General features: G+C 46.2%; 1 pseudogene across 1 annotated transcript in view; it reads left to right on the forward strand.

Annotated features, from left to right (window-relative positions):
* Positions 1-13,201, forward strand: part of LOC149856258 (uncharacterized) — a 198,231-nt pseudogene that overhangs the window by 29,955 nt on the left and 155,075 nt on the right. Inside the window, exon 4 of the transcript XR_016438376.1 lies at positions 1,012-1,027. The product of XR_016438376.1 is annotated as an uncharacterized LOC149856258 (transcript). The remainder of the gene's footprint in view (positions 1-1,011; positions 1,028-13,201) is intronic.

Here is a 13,201-nt window from a genome sequence, read left to right on the forward strand (position 1 = left end):
GGCCTGTAAGCCATTTATATTGCCTAATTACTGGGTTTGGGTGCATGTAGAACATGTGGTGAACGAGTGGGGCTTGCTTCCTCCTCAGCGGCTCTGAACTCAACAGGGATGCAGCTCAGACATAGCATTACAGTAGTTCCTTCCTTCCATGCATTTCCTGGCTTACCACCTATGCTCTAAGCTCTTCCCTGCCTCTTGCACAAGTGATTAATTACTCTCTATATTCAGTCCTTTCTACAGCTTCAGTGATGCCTATGGGGTATGGAACAAAGGATAATATTCTCATATGTCCAGTAATCCCACCCCAATTTAGCTCTCCAGATTACTTCTATCCCTAGGTTTACCCAGGGAATCTGTTTCTATTAGACTAAGTTTTTCAGACCACTAACTTTCAGTACTGCTGCCCAGAACTAATTGCTGGAGCTCTTTTTTTCAAATAGCAGTGGCAGCATTTGTTAATGTTTGCAAGATCTTCTGATCAGTTTACTGACATACGTACTTGGAGCGTATGTAGTCTGTGCAGTATAACACAAGCACATTATATAATTTTCGAGTGCAGTGGAATTCTGGTCTATAGCAGACAAAAGTCTAAATTAGAAATTTGAACCTGAACTTTGTGGCTGGAAGAGGTTGCAGCTGATGGAGCATTTGTAACTTGGGCTGGTCAGTAGTTTATAATGCAGTACAATGGAAGCCATGCATGATAACAGAGCATTTTAATGTGCAAATTCCAGCCGTGGCATGAGCAAACTTTGGGTGAAGCAGAGGAGTTTGTTTTCAAAAGAATGCGAACAGGAGGGGAAAGGGGGGAAGAGGTTGCGATCAGGAAGAGGTGTTTGTTACCTTACTGGTTTTATTTTCAGCTGGCTATTCTCCTACTGGAGTTCCACTTATAATATAAATTATCAGTTTCCTCTTTTTTTCATCCTTCCTGTGGCAACCGTGGGATGATCGTTGTTGCTGAACTCATAATTTCACTGCATGTGCCACCCTACCAATCAAAATGCAAAGGCCTGCGGCTGACTGGGTGAGTACCCTGCAATGCTGTGTAGTGGTGATGATTGTGTGTACCACTAGCATTACGGGTCATGTGTAGTTCATTGCCTTTTGGTACCTGGCTGCAGCATCCATTGAGGCATAGAGGCAGCAGACCTCCCAACATTTCATAATCCACCAATGGAAAAGTGGGACTTAAAATGAATTTATTCAGGTGGGAGCTCTGTCAGATGTGAAAATAAGGTCTTTGAATCGCTGCACAGAAATGTTGAGTGTCAATGAAAAGGCTTTTATTTGGGTGTAGAGCCAGACTTTTGGAAGCCGGTGTGCCACGGGGTCTGGCACCAAATGTTACAGGTAGCAGATTGGAACGGGGGGACTCCGAATGGTGAACAAGAGAATCGGGCTAGCTGAGCTGGAGCAGCTCAGAGCATCAACGTGGAGTCGTGTTGTAGAAAAGCTGTTGCCTGAGGAACTCGGGAGGCCGGGGACCGGGGACAACCGGTACTCCAGGATGCTGCTTGATTTGTCAGTAGAAATGCGCGAGGTTAGCAGTGTCATCCGTTCTTCAGCTTTATTTCCAGCACGTCGTGCAGCTCCTGTCAGTCTGTTCTGCATAGTGATTTCTCCGCGTGTTGTGCAGGCCAGCAGGATCAGGGAGTGATCTTACACTTCTGGTGTACTGCCAAGGTAGCACTGTAAGATTTGCTTCAGTAACTTTTCAGTTCAGTTCAAGTGGAGAAAAGCTGCCTGTACCCTAAAGACAAAGCAGAAGGGAACCAGTGAAACAACTGTGCATATGCCGAGACAGAGATCAAACTTTTCCTTTAGCCGTTTATTTAATTTGACACTGTCCTTAAACATAAGGTCATTTTATTGCAAGCTTGAGGCCTGCCAGACTCAGGAAGTTACCTTGTGAAGGAAGGAACTAGACCATACTGTCTAAATATTGTTGATTGTGTATTGAATGGAGGCCATAGCTTGAAGAATCTAAATAGTACTTTGTGTCCCTGTTTGCCTCTTGCCAAAGTACTTTCCATAATTAGGCTTAAAACATATTTACATTCCTGTTGTCTTTGGTACCTGTGTGTGTGTATGCACCTTCTATATAGCGCATGTGAAGGTAATGCAAACGCATACACACAAAATGTCCATTTATACCCAGGTCTTGGGAAAACTTTTGCAACAAAGATAAGGAAGCAATACATGCTTTGAGAAGGCCTTGGGTGGTAAGAATGAAAGATAGATGTGTTAAAGCCATCCCTTATGCCAGCAAAGATATGCTCTACATGTATTTTGTCTGAGTCGGAATGGTCCCTTTTTGAAAACCACTGATGTATGTATGGAAACTAGACGTTCGCGTGGCTAAAAATTGAATAATCATACTGAACCTCTCCCCCCTCCCTTGCTTCTGCTTTCCATAGCAGGCACTCGCTGCTTTCTCGAAGCTGTGCTGTGTTACGCGAGGAGAGAAATGCCGATATTCTTGTTAGAGTAGTTTGTTGCTGTGTCTCTAGTATTTGTTAATACTACAGAGTGACTGGTGTGCAACAACTTTTCAGATGCTTTCTCCCTTGCACCCTCCCTTTGGTGCTAGTTAGTACCTATCCATTGATTATTTCAGTTTTAAAAACAAACAAGCTTGGACAGGCTAGAACAAAAAGGCTCCAAAATCTGGTCAGTGGAGAACGGGCTGGTCACATGGTACTGGATGCTTGTCTTCTTCCAGCTGCTCAGTTTAATTAAAAGGCAGCTAAAAATAAATTAATTACCCTCCTAATGCTACTTCCCTGTTTAAGCGGTTACTATAGCTTCCATGAGAACGTTCTGAGATCAGGAAGGGAAGAAATGAGGTGTGGGATGCGTGATCACAGAAAAGATGACTGCAAGGTAGCTCCCATGTTAAGATGTTAGCCCCTGTTCTAAGGGAAGTTTTGAAAGTTTGCTAGATTAGGGAACTGGCACTAATAGCAAACGTTTCACCTCTGTTTTGGTACTTCAAATGTAGCCCTGGTCAGTAGGAGCTAAAAGTTGGCTCTGTTTGCTGGCTGGCGCTCTCAAGGGTCAGGGCACCACATCATAAATGCTACCACCCCCACGAGAGAGAATTAGCATCCTTGTTGGAAGTGGTTGCTGCGAAGGAGAGGGTTGCATGGGCTAAGCAGACCAAGGCAAGAAGAGGTCATTTCTTTTTGCCCCCTCTTCAAGACTTCCCACTGTTCTGCTTCCCTCCCGCAGAGCTTTTAAAGAGAAAATGCGTAGTGTAAACACTCCTCCGAACGGGCTCCCGTATGCTGATGAGATGAGGGTGGGAAGCTTGCCTTGTCACCTGTTACATCTTTGCAGTCAGTTAAATCCAAATCTTCCATTTCCAGGTTCTCGCTCTTGCATTGCTCCTGACACACAAGCTTGAGAAGTCCCACGAAAACCAAAATATTTGCAGAGCCCTTAGGCCCTCCTGGCTGATGGCAAATTATGATCATTTGAATGCAAAACTGCCCTCTCCTCAGATTAGTCAGATTCAGGAAAGGGATCTGCAGGCTCTTCGGTCCCCTCTTTCCACCCTCCCCGCTCCCTTCCCCTGCCCCTTCCAGCAATACTGTCTGACCCTTGAAGTAGCCCTGACGGAGGTTTTACAAGGCTTTGTACACAGAGCCACAGGAGTGCAGTAAAGTGTTGTTTCAGGCTGACAGATCTATTTTTTTTCCTGCTTGCTCAGAAATCCCAGATGTTTCTGCCACTCTTATGTGACCTAATGTCCCATGTGTGTGCGAATGTGGCGAGTACATGCGCCTTCTGAACAGTTGGTAGCGACCCAGCTTCCAGCTCAAACATATGGCTGCACTTGTGCAGATGAGTGACTCCAGAGCTGTCGGACTGCACCTGGTTAGGTTGCAATGGGTAATGAAGTGGGGAGAAGAGGGGGTGGATCAGGATGACTAATTCGCGGGGTGTTGACTGAAACAGCTGTGGGAACTACCCAGCAAATGAAAAGGCAGGAGTTTTAAATGGTTTTATATCACATAGCTAGTTCTTCCTGTCCACTGGATTCTTCAGTCTTACATACAGTATGGCTGTTTTTGACTAGGCAAAAAAAAAAGCTGCAATATGCCTGTTGGGTAAATTTCTAATGCAATGTGCTTTGACTGGGGCTAGGATGTTTGGATGAGCTGGTGCTCTTTTATGCTGTGGGGAAGCAATGGTAGATGCATTGGTTCAGCTGGACTGAAGGTGGTAGCGTGACTAGCCAAGTAAGCGTAGCGCTTGCCTATGCTACAGAGCCCCTCTGACAACAGGTATGGTTGGGTCTGCAGAGAAGTCTAGTGGAGACGCAGCATATTCTGACGGGAGATTTTCTGCCAGTGTAGCTGTTTGGAAGTGTTTGGGGATTGGGAAGAATCATTAAGGAAAAAACATGAAGACTGCACCAGCTGGAGTGTCAGCTCTAGACCTACCACCCACCGTGCGGTCAGAGACGGTTGGGGCAGAAATGCACCCAGAAATGTAGAGTTGTAGGAGTGAAAGAGTAAGTGGGCTGGAAAATATTTACCTATTAATGATTTTTATTCTCAGCACGCTCTAGTTGTAAGGGGTCCCAAACTGCCTTAAAAACTATGGGTCAAATCATTGTAAACTTTATTTCTGCAAAACTCGCATTGAGGTCGGTGATAGGTTTGCCAGACTGGGGACTGCAAGAATTTTTTCCCCCTGTATGTATGTGGCAGCTGTCTCCGGTATGCCAGAGCAGTAATCAGTCTTCTCATTAGCACAATGAAGTTGTCTAGGCAATCACGTCACTCTGCCTAAAGAATATTATCTACGGGCACAATTCCTGCTCAAAGATACCCTGAGCTAGCTGTGAAGGCCCTACCTGCAGAACTGGAACCAGTCTGGCTGTGTTAGCATGGCTCTAGTCCCAGGCTAATAGGCTTTGCTCAGAAGAGTTAATTTGCTCGGGTACAACCCTGTACTAACGCAGCTGTTGGCCTCTGGTTCTGGAATTAGCACATAGAGAGTGAGCTGGTTTGGGTAAGTCTCCATAGTGCTGCCTCCAGTGTTGGAGACTGAGGATGTTGTGGGTTTGTTGGTCTGTTTGTTTGTTCGTTTTTCACCCCAATACAGACGCGCTACACCAGTGACTCTCAACCAGGGTGCTGTGGCGCGCCGGTGTACCCAAAGATCCTTTCAAGCGTGCCATGCAATGTTAGCACTGTTATTTGCAAACGTGATTCACAAGATGAACCAGGGAGGAATCCATAACCTCAAAAACATTCGACTCCATTGTGGTCTTTCTGAAGTCTTTGCAGCAGCAGAATCGCTCTATTTTTTTTCTGTAGCCAAAACAATGAGTGAAATTTTGAGAGCTGGCATTTTCTGAGGAATGTCTCAAGCCTAGTGAAGGGTGCCTCGGGTCTAAAAAGGTTTGAGATCTGCCGCTCTACACAATATGCTGCAAAGTGCTCCATTTATCTGCATCAGGAAAGAAAAAATCTGACTGACCTGTGTTTTCAGAGTCTAGCCTTTTTAAACTTAACACAGGTCTCAAAGCCACGTCCTCTGGCCACGAGGAAAAAAAGAATAAAGGTCAGAGTGATGGGCAACTGCCGGACAGACCCATAAAAATCTCTCCTCGTCTGCAAGCTTTTCTCTTATTGGAGTGAAACAAAGGCCACTGATAGACATTCAGGTAAAGGTGCAGTGGGATCTGATGTCCCATCTCGGCTATTGTGCCTCCTGCTATGCTATGCATACGCAGCAGGAGGCACAATTATGGGATGGGGGGAGGGATTGTGGATCAGATCCCGTCATGCCTTTAACTGAACGTCTGCCAGGGGTCTTTGGCTCCAATGTGCACCTGAGGCTGCCCTGATCAGCTGCTGCTCGCAGCCTCGGAGGCACGCCAGAGCCCCTGGCTCTGAACACCTGGTGGCTGGCCATGCGTGAGGAACCAGCCACAAAGTTTTATTACACATTTTGTGTAATGACTTTGTGGCTTGTTCCTTGTTTTATCACACCATTAATGTGTGGCTAGGTTACTTCTTCAGAGAATGTGATTAACCAGGTAATAGTATCTTAGTGTAAGGTCCGCTACAGGCCAAAGGAGCTAGTGAAGGGTGTCTTTAAAAAAGTAAAAAAAAAAAATTCTGTGTATTATCACCACTTGTGAGTCTCAGGGTTTGTTTTGTGTGGTTTGTTTTTTTTTTCCTTCTCTTTCTCTCTCAAATGGCAGCCATAATTTGAGAAGCCATCTCTAAAAATGGTCATGTTAGGCCTTTTAGTGATTTTGCATTTATTTGGAGAATGAGCTAATTTAAATACATACATTTCCTGATGGTAGAAAGGCACAAACTATATTTTTAGTTTGCTGCGTGCATCTTGGGTAGCAGTTGATCTCCTGTTATAATGTGATAGCTATTTTATCCCCGTGTTTCTTTGGGAAGCAGTGGTGTCAGTACCAAGAACACATTTTGGTGACTGCCTGAGCTGGGAAGTGCCAGGAAAGTCATTGTCCCCCCGCCACTGCCCAGCAACTGCCACCAAGTTGAGGTGAATTTAGCATGTGAAGTAACAAGAATGTGCTGTACTTTTTTAAGTAACATTTTTCACTTGAGTATCTCAAAGCCCTTTACAGACATTAATCCAGACTCTGTCTAAGCCATACAGAGACTTGCCCAAGGTCTCAGGTCTTGTATCTCAGGTGAAACTATGATGAACTAAGCTAAGAAGTGAATTCGAAATGCACTAGGTATTCCCTGGACATTGTCTCTTCACTAGGGGAGCTTTTTTTTTTTTTTTACTGCCTAATTCCACTTCGGAAGTAGATTAACCTAAACCACGCAGGGCTGCTATGTATGTGCAGGGAGCCTGCTCCAATGCACTGGAAATCCAGGACGTTGGAGCAGATTCAATTAATCAAGTCTGCTGGAGTACGGGAATTAACGTGTCCTTGAATGAGCTTTTGTTCAGAGTGTCCCGCCATCATTTCTTCAGCATGGGGATGCTGATACACATCACAGTCAGGCATTTTTAATTAGCACAGCTCTTCTTGGAGTGCAGGGAAGCGTAGGACCTCCGATGGCAAGCTCACTTGCCTATACACAAATGCCAGAAGCCTAGGCAACAAACAGGAGGAACTGGCCCTTCTGCTAAACAGAAATGAATACTATCTCATAGGGATAACAGAGACCTGGTGGGACTCCACCTATGACTGGACAATAGGTATAGATGGCTGTGGCTTGTACAGGAGCAATGATGTTGCAAGGAAGGGTGGGGGTACAGCTCTATGTGAAGGAGCAATACACTTCCCTACCGGCAGAGGGCCATTTGAGACCCCTCTGGGTAAAAATATGGTGGGAACCTGGTGAACGGGACATAACAGTAGCAGTCTACTACAGACTTCCTAATCAGGAGCAAGAACTCGACCATGAATTTGCTAGGGAACTGGCTGAGGCTGCATGCTTTCACTTCATGGTTATCATGGGCAACTTCAACTATGCTGACATCTCATGGGAAGAGCACTTGGCCAAATCCGATCGGTCACAATGCTTCTTTGCATCGATGAGCTCTATTTGTCTCAAGAAGTCTACAGGCCGACAAGAGGCAAAGCGCTGCTGGACCTGGTACTGGCCAAAGGGGACGATCTAGTGAGTGACCTGAGAATTGAAGGGAAGCTGGGTGACAGTGACCACGAGCTGATCACTTTCTCTATATACCACAAAGCTGGTGAGTCAGCAATGTGGAAGTCCTTGACTTTAGGCAAGCCGCCTTTCACAAGCTCAGGATGCTAGTTGTTGAGGCCCTGAGAGGCCATAATCTGACAGAGAGAGGAGTCCATGACAAGTTGCACTCCTCAAGAACGTGATCCTTGAAGCACAAGGTAAGTCCATTCCAGCCCAAGGAAAAAGTAGCAAAAGGGCTGGGTGCCCCCCTTGGCTCAATAGGGAACAAATGGGCCTCCTGTAACTAAAAACAGAAACTTGTAAAGGATGGAAGATGGGAAATGCCACCAAGGAGGAGTATTCAGCACTTGCCCACACCTATAGGAAGCAAAGCAGGAAAGCCAAGGCTGAAACCGAGCTCAAACTAGCTACACAAATCAAGAACAATAAAAAGTCCTTCTTTAGGTATGTGGGAAGTCGGGGGAAAAAAAACAAGGGCAACATTGGACCCTTGCAAAATCAAATGGGCCAGCTGATAACTAATATCCAGGAAAAAGCCAGTCTCCTTAACAACTATTTTGCATCAGTCTTTCATCAGCCCAAGAGGATCACCCTGCCTGACAAGATGCAGGATCACCAGGGAAAGGGCAAAGGAATACCCATCAAAAGGCGACATCATGAGAGAGAGTCAACGTGGCTTTGTTGCAGGTTGGTCTTGCTTGACCCATCTCATTTCCTTCTATGACTAGGTGATGCATCACCTGTACAAAGGAGAAGAGGTGGACATTATATTTCTGGCTTCAAGAAAGCATTTGACCTGGTGTTCCATGATGTTCTCATGGAAAAATTGTGGAACTGCAGTTTTGACAATCTTATGGTCCGATGGCCAGGGGGCTGGCTCCATGGATGGACCCAGAGAGTGATAGTCAACATGGCACATGGTGACCAGTGGCGTTCCCCCAGGCCTCCATTCTCAGACCTGTACTCTTCCATGTATTTATAAATGATCTGGATGCTCGTGTCAGAAGCAGACTGGCTAAGTTCACTGACGATATCAAACTATGGGGACGTGTGACCCTAGATGACAGGCTGGCGATCCTGGCTGACCTTGACAGGCTTACAAGGTGGGCGGCTCAAAACCTGATGGCATTCAACACTGAGAAATGCAAGGTGCTCCACCTCAGGAGGAAAAAACTGCACACCACACTTATAGGCTCGGCAGTGTTACACTTGCTAGCACCATGACTGAACGAGACTTGGGGGTCAAGATTGACCACAAGATGAATGTGAGCTACCAATACAACAAAACTCTGGCACTGCATCTACCAGTGCATCTCAAGCAAGACCCAGAAAGTCATCCTCCCACTTTACTCAGCCTTGGTGAGGTTTCAGCTGGAATACCATATCCAATTCTGGGCTCTGCAATTCAGGAAGGACATGGAGAAGCTTGAAAAAGTCCAGAGGAGAGCTACGCACATGACCAGAGGACAAGAGAGCAGACCTTATGAGGAGAGGCTGAGAGCCACGGGACTCTTCAGCTGGGAAAAGTGCAGGCTCGGGGTGACTTGGTGGCATCCTAGAAGTACATAAGGGGCGTGCATCAGGATCTGGGAGAGTGTCTGTCTGTTCACCAGGGCACCCCGTGGGAAGACAAGGTCTATTGGCCACAAACTCTGGGAAGACAGTTTTAGGCTGGACATGAGGAAAAAATTATTTTCTGTCAGCATCCTCAGGGCCTGGAATAGACTCCCCCAGAGGAGGTGCAATCGTGTACTCTGGATACTTTGAAAAAAACACTTAGATGCTTATCTTGCTGGGATCATCTGACCTCAGCTGACTTCCTGCCCTGTGGGCAGGGGGCTGGACCCGATGATCTTGTGAGGTCCCTTCCAGCCCGAATGTCTGTGAAATCTAGCTAATTAAAGCACCCCTGCTTCCCCCCACACCTCCAAGAGGTGTGTGCAAAAATGCCCACAGGGAGCGAGTGTGGACTAGCTGTTCTGGGGACAAACCCACAGTGACCCAGTGAATCTGCAGGAAAGCTGCGCGTATCCTGATACCCAATGTCTTGTGCTACTTAACACCCCTTTGGTTCTGCACTGTCTAATATTGTAGGTGGTAAAAGTTGGACACCTAATGAAGACCATATTTTCCTTTTGAGAGAAAACTGAAGCGTTCTCTGTTTTTATTCTCTCTCGCTTTTTGAGTTCACTATTTGTGCACACACCACGACGTGCTCTCTCTAGCAGGTAGCAAGTGTCTTTTCTCTAAGCCTTTCCATTTCCAAGGCCTCTCTGCATCTTTTCAATGTAAATAAAATTTTGCTTGCTGAACGTAGGCCAGTGAGATGGTTGTGAACTGCAGTTCACAGTTAAGTGTTTGAATTTGACCTAGTTTGCTGAAGGGTTGGTTTGTCGACTTTATTGGAAATAGACCTGCTTGGCTCAGCGTACGGTCTTATGTCACCTAATGACTTGTCAGCCTTCTCCTTTCCTGTCTTCCTGTTAGCAAATATCCTCAGGAAGTATCTTAGTAGAGCCAGAAGGTGTAGTAAGCTGCGCATAGGGGAGAACCGCAGCTAGAATGAAATTGCAGAGCACAAAATAACAAAGAATAACAGTGAGTGCTGGGCCAGGCTTTTAAAGGTGCCCAAGGATGCAGATACGTGTCTAGCGTGACTTTCAAGAGTGTGTCAGATGCCATGGGAGTTGGGCACCTTTTGTTCTAAAAAAAGTATTAGGTGCTTATCTCCTTCAGGTATTCAAACCTCTTTTTAGAGCCTGGCTGGGGCTACTAAAGCAACGTTCCTCCAGCGTTGCCTCCCCCAAATGCTTCTCGTTTTCTTAAAACCTTCTCGCATAACCATAGTTTTTTGTGAGTAGAACAAGCCTGGCAGCCCTGGTGAGGCCCTGGGCTTGTCGCTCAGTCTTGCTCCAGGATGGGAGCACGTGAGCTCTTGCTCACTTACTGCTGGGCATTCTGGACAGTAGAAGAATGGCCTTTAGTGCCCAGTATCTCACAGGCTCTGGCCTCTCTTCTGAGACTGACTTACCAGAGGTGTCCACGGGGATGTCCCACAGCACCTGGATCAGATCTGCAACTAAAATACTGCTGTGAGAGGATGTTTTCCACCATTTCCCACTGTGATTATCCAACCAGTCACTGCTGAACTGGGATTTAACTCCCCATATTCAGGGCTTCTAAGATCTGTAACCAGGTTTGCGCCAGGTAAAGTGTGTGACTTTGGGCAAGTCAATTTCTCTAGACAAACCCTTGCCCCATTGAAATGAACAGGAACTTTGCTATTAATTGCAATGGGGCCAGGATTTCTCTCTATATCTTATCCCTTGTCTACATTACATCACAAAATGTTCCTGGAAGAGCTAATTTGTCTTGGGGTGTGAAAAGATTGGACTCTGTGGTGCAGGAGTGTCCATGGGCCAGATGAGTTGCTGGGACTGATTCATGGGGTGGATCAGGTCTGTGGTCTGGACTGTGTCGTGTCTCTCCCCACCCCCCCACAACATGGTGGATCCAGTGAATGCAGTGCCTCCTCCTGCCTGGTCCAGGACTGTACCTTATGGGGGCGGGGAGGGCTGTGCATGGCATGTAGCATGGATCTGGGACCAGCTGGGATGGATGCCGCGTGTAAAATGGCATATGTTCCAGGCTCTGCATGACGGGTCAGTCAAGCAGCATGAGACCTAAAGGTAGCACCAGGGGCTCTGTGGACTGGATGTGCCCCATAGGCAGTATCCTTTGCCACTCCTGCTATGGCTGATACAGCTGTACTGGACCCCCCCCCCCATTTTAACGCAGCTAAGCTGATGGAAGGAGGCTATTGCTGGCATAACCTCAGTGGTGTGGGGGAGCTGGCATGCTTTGGGTGGCGGACATCTCACAGGCGGAGCCTTGTCTATGCCAAGGAGTCTGCCCCCGTTGCTAAAGCAGCAGTTGCCCCCACAGGATGTAGACCTGGTTTGAACCTATACAGGAAAGCAGTGTAGTTTTAATCTGCATTTAAAAAGTCCACGGAGTCAATCAAGCTTAAACAGTATAAGCTTCCCTTGAGCCAAAATAGGGCTGAATCGCATTGTTTAAACAATGCACCTTTAAATGGTGCAGGCCTGTCTGGCCACAAGGCCAGAGTCTGCCCGGCTGTACTGGGAGGTCGTGTGGCATAATTGCTGCGTGCAAAGCATTTTAAAAACCTTGGATTCAAAGCTCCATATAAATGCAAGTGTCCCTTTAGTATTAAGCATAGAATAACCTCTGGTGCTTGCCTCCCAAGGCCTGGCTTGCCTTAGCTTGCAGCTCAAGGAGGTTGAGTTTGACAGAACTGAACAGCAAATAACAGCTGTTTGGGTTTTGAGATGGTTCAGAGAAGCAGATTTTTAAAAAGGCCGATTTAAATAAATAAGCTCTAGACCTTGTTTTTTCTAGTAAAGCTACAGCTGTGGGGAGTGATTTTCTATGGAGCCCTACTGCCTTAATCTCTGTAGGACTGCGCACACCTTGGCATAAAAGCATTTGTTCTTAATACTGACCCAGCTCATGTGCTGAGTCTGAAGTGCACTGACAAAGCTGAAACTTCAGGTCTAGTCTTATCTGTCTTCCCTTTTCAGGGTCATCACAAAAAAAAAAAGATGATGACCTGCAGCTTTGCAAGCAAAAGGCAACAGCTAAACATTTTTACTGTTTTACAAAATCCCCCCAGCTGGTTTCAGAGTTGTTGTTGCTAAATTCCTGCCATTGAATTGCCAATTAATAAACCCAGAAGATTTATCTACAGCTTATCTCGTGTCTGATATCTGTTCCTCCATTGCTGTGAGGTTCTCTTGCAATAATAACTTAATGAAATTCCCTGCACAAAGGTTAAATAAAGTTGAGAGGTTTTGACCATCGGCTTCATGCCATGTAGGTCTGTTCTACAAAAACAACTCTGCTGTGGAAATGTCTGACTTGGATTTGGAAATAAGCTAAGTGCAAAAAAAAAAAATCCCCAACCAATGAGGGCTTGGGTTTCAGTCAAGAGGAAAGCGACTTAATGTGAAAAAAATGATCAGAACAGGCAAATTCACAAGATCCAAAGAATTTGTGCTGTGCCCTTCCTTCCATCAGGCATAGTCTCCTTATCCTTTCCCTGGCTGGATTTCAAAGCTGAATACTGTTTTGATAGGAGGGTGTGTGTGTGTGTGTGTGTGTGTGTGTGTGTGTGTGTGTGTGTGTGTGTGTGTGTGTGTGTGTGTGTGTGTGTGTGTGTGTGGTGTTCCATCTTTGACAGCAGGGAATATTCACAATTGTGGAAATCGGGAGTGCGAGGGGGTGGTAACCAAACCCACTGCTGCTGGCCACAGGAACTTGTTTGCTGATCTTTTGATGCCAGGCTACAAGAAGACAAAGCAGTGTGACATGGGACACTTCCTTGCTGTCCCAAATAGCTGAAAGAAGACACCGGAAACCACAAGTACACAAAAGCTTCACAGAACTGATCCAGGGCTGCTATGTTCAGTCTGGAGTCTGATGTTCGTTCAGGACCCTGCATT

The sequence above is a fragment of the Crocodylus siamensis genome, chromosome 10, assembly GCF_052110815.1.
Source record: "Crocodylus siamensis isolate JL-2025a chromosome 10, ASM5211081v1, whole genome shotgun sequence".
NCBI lineage: Eukaryota > Metazoa > Chordata > Crocodylia > Crocodylidae > Crocodylus > Crocodylus siamensis.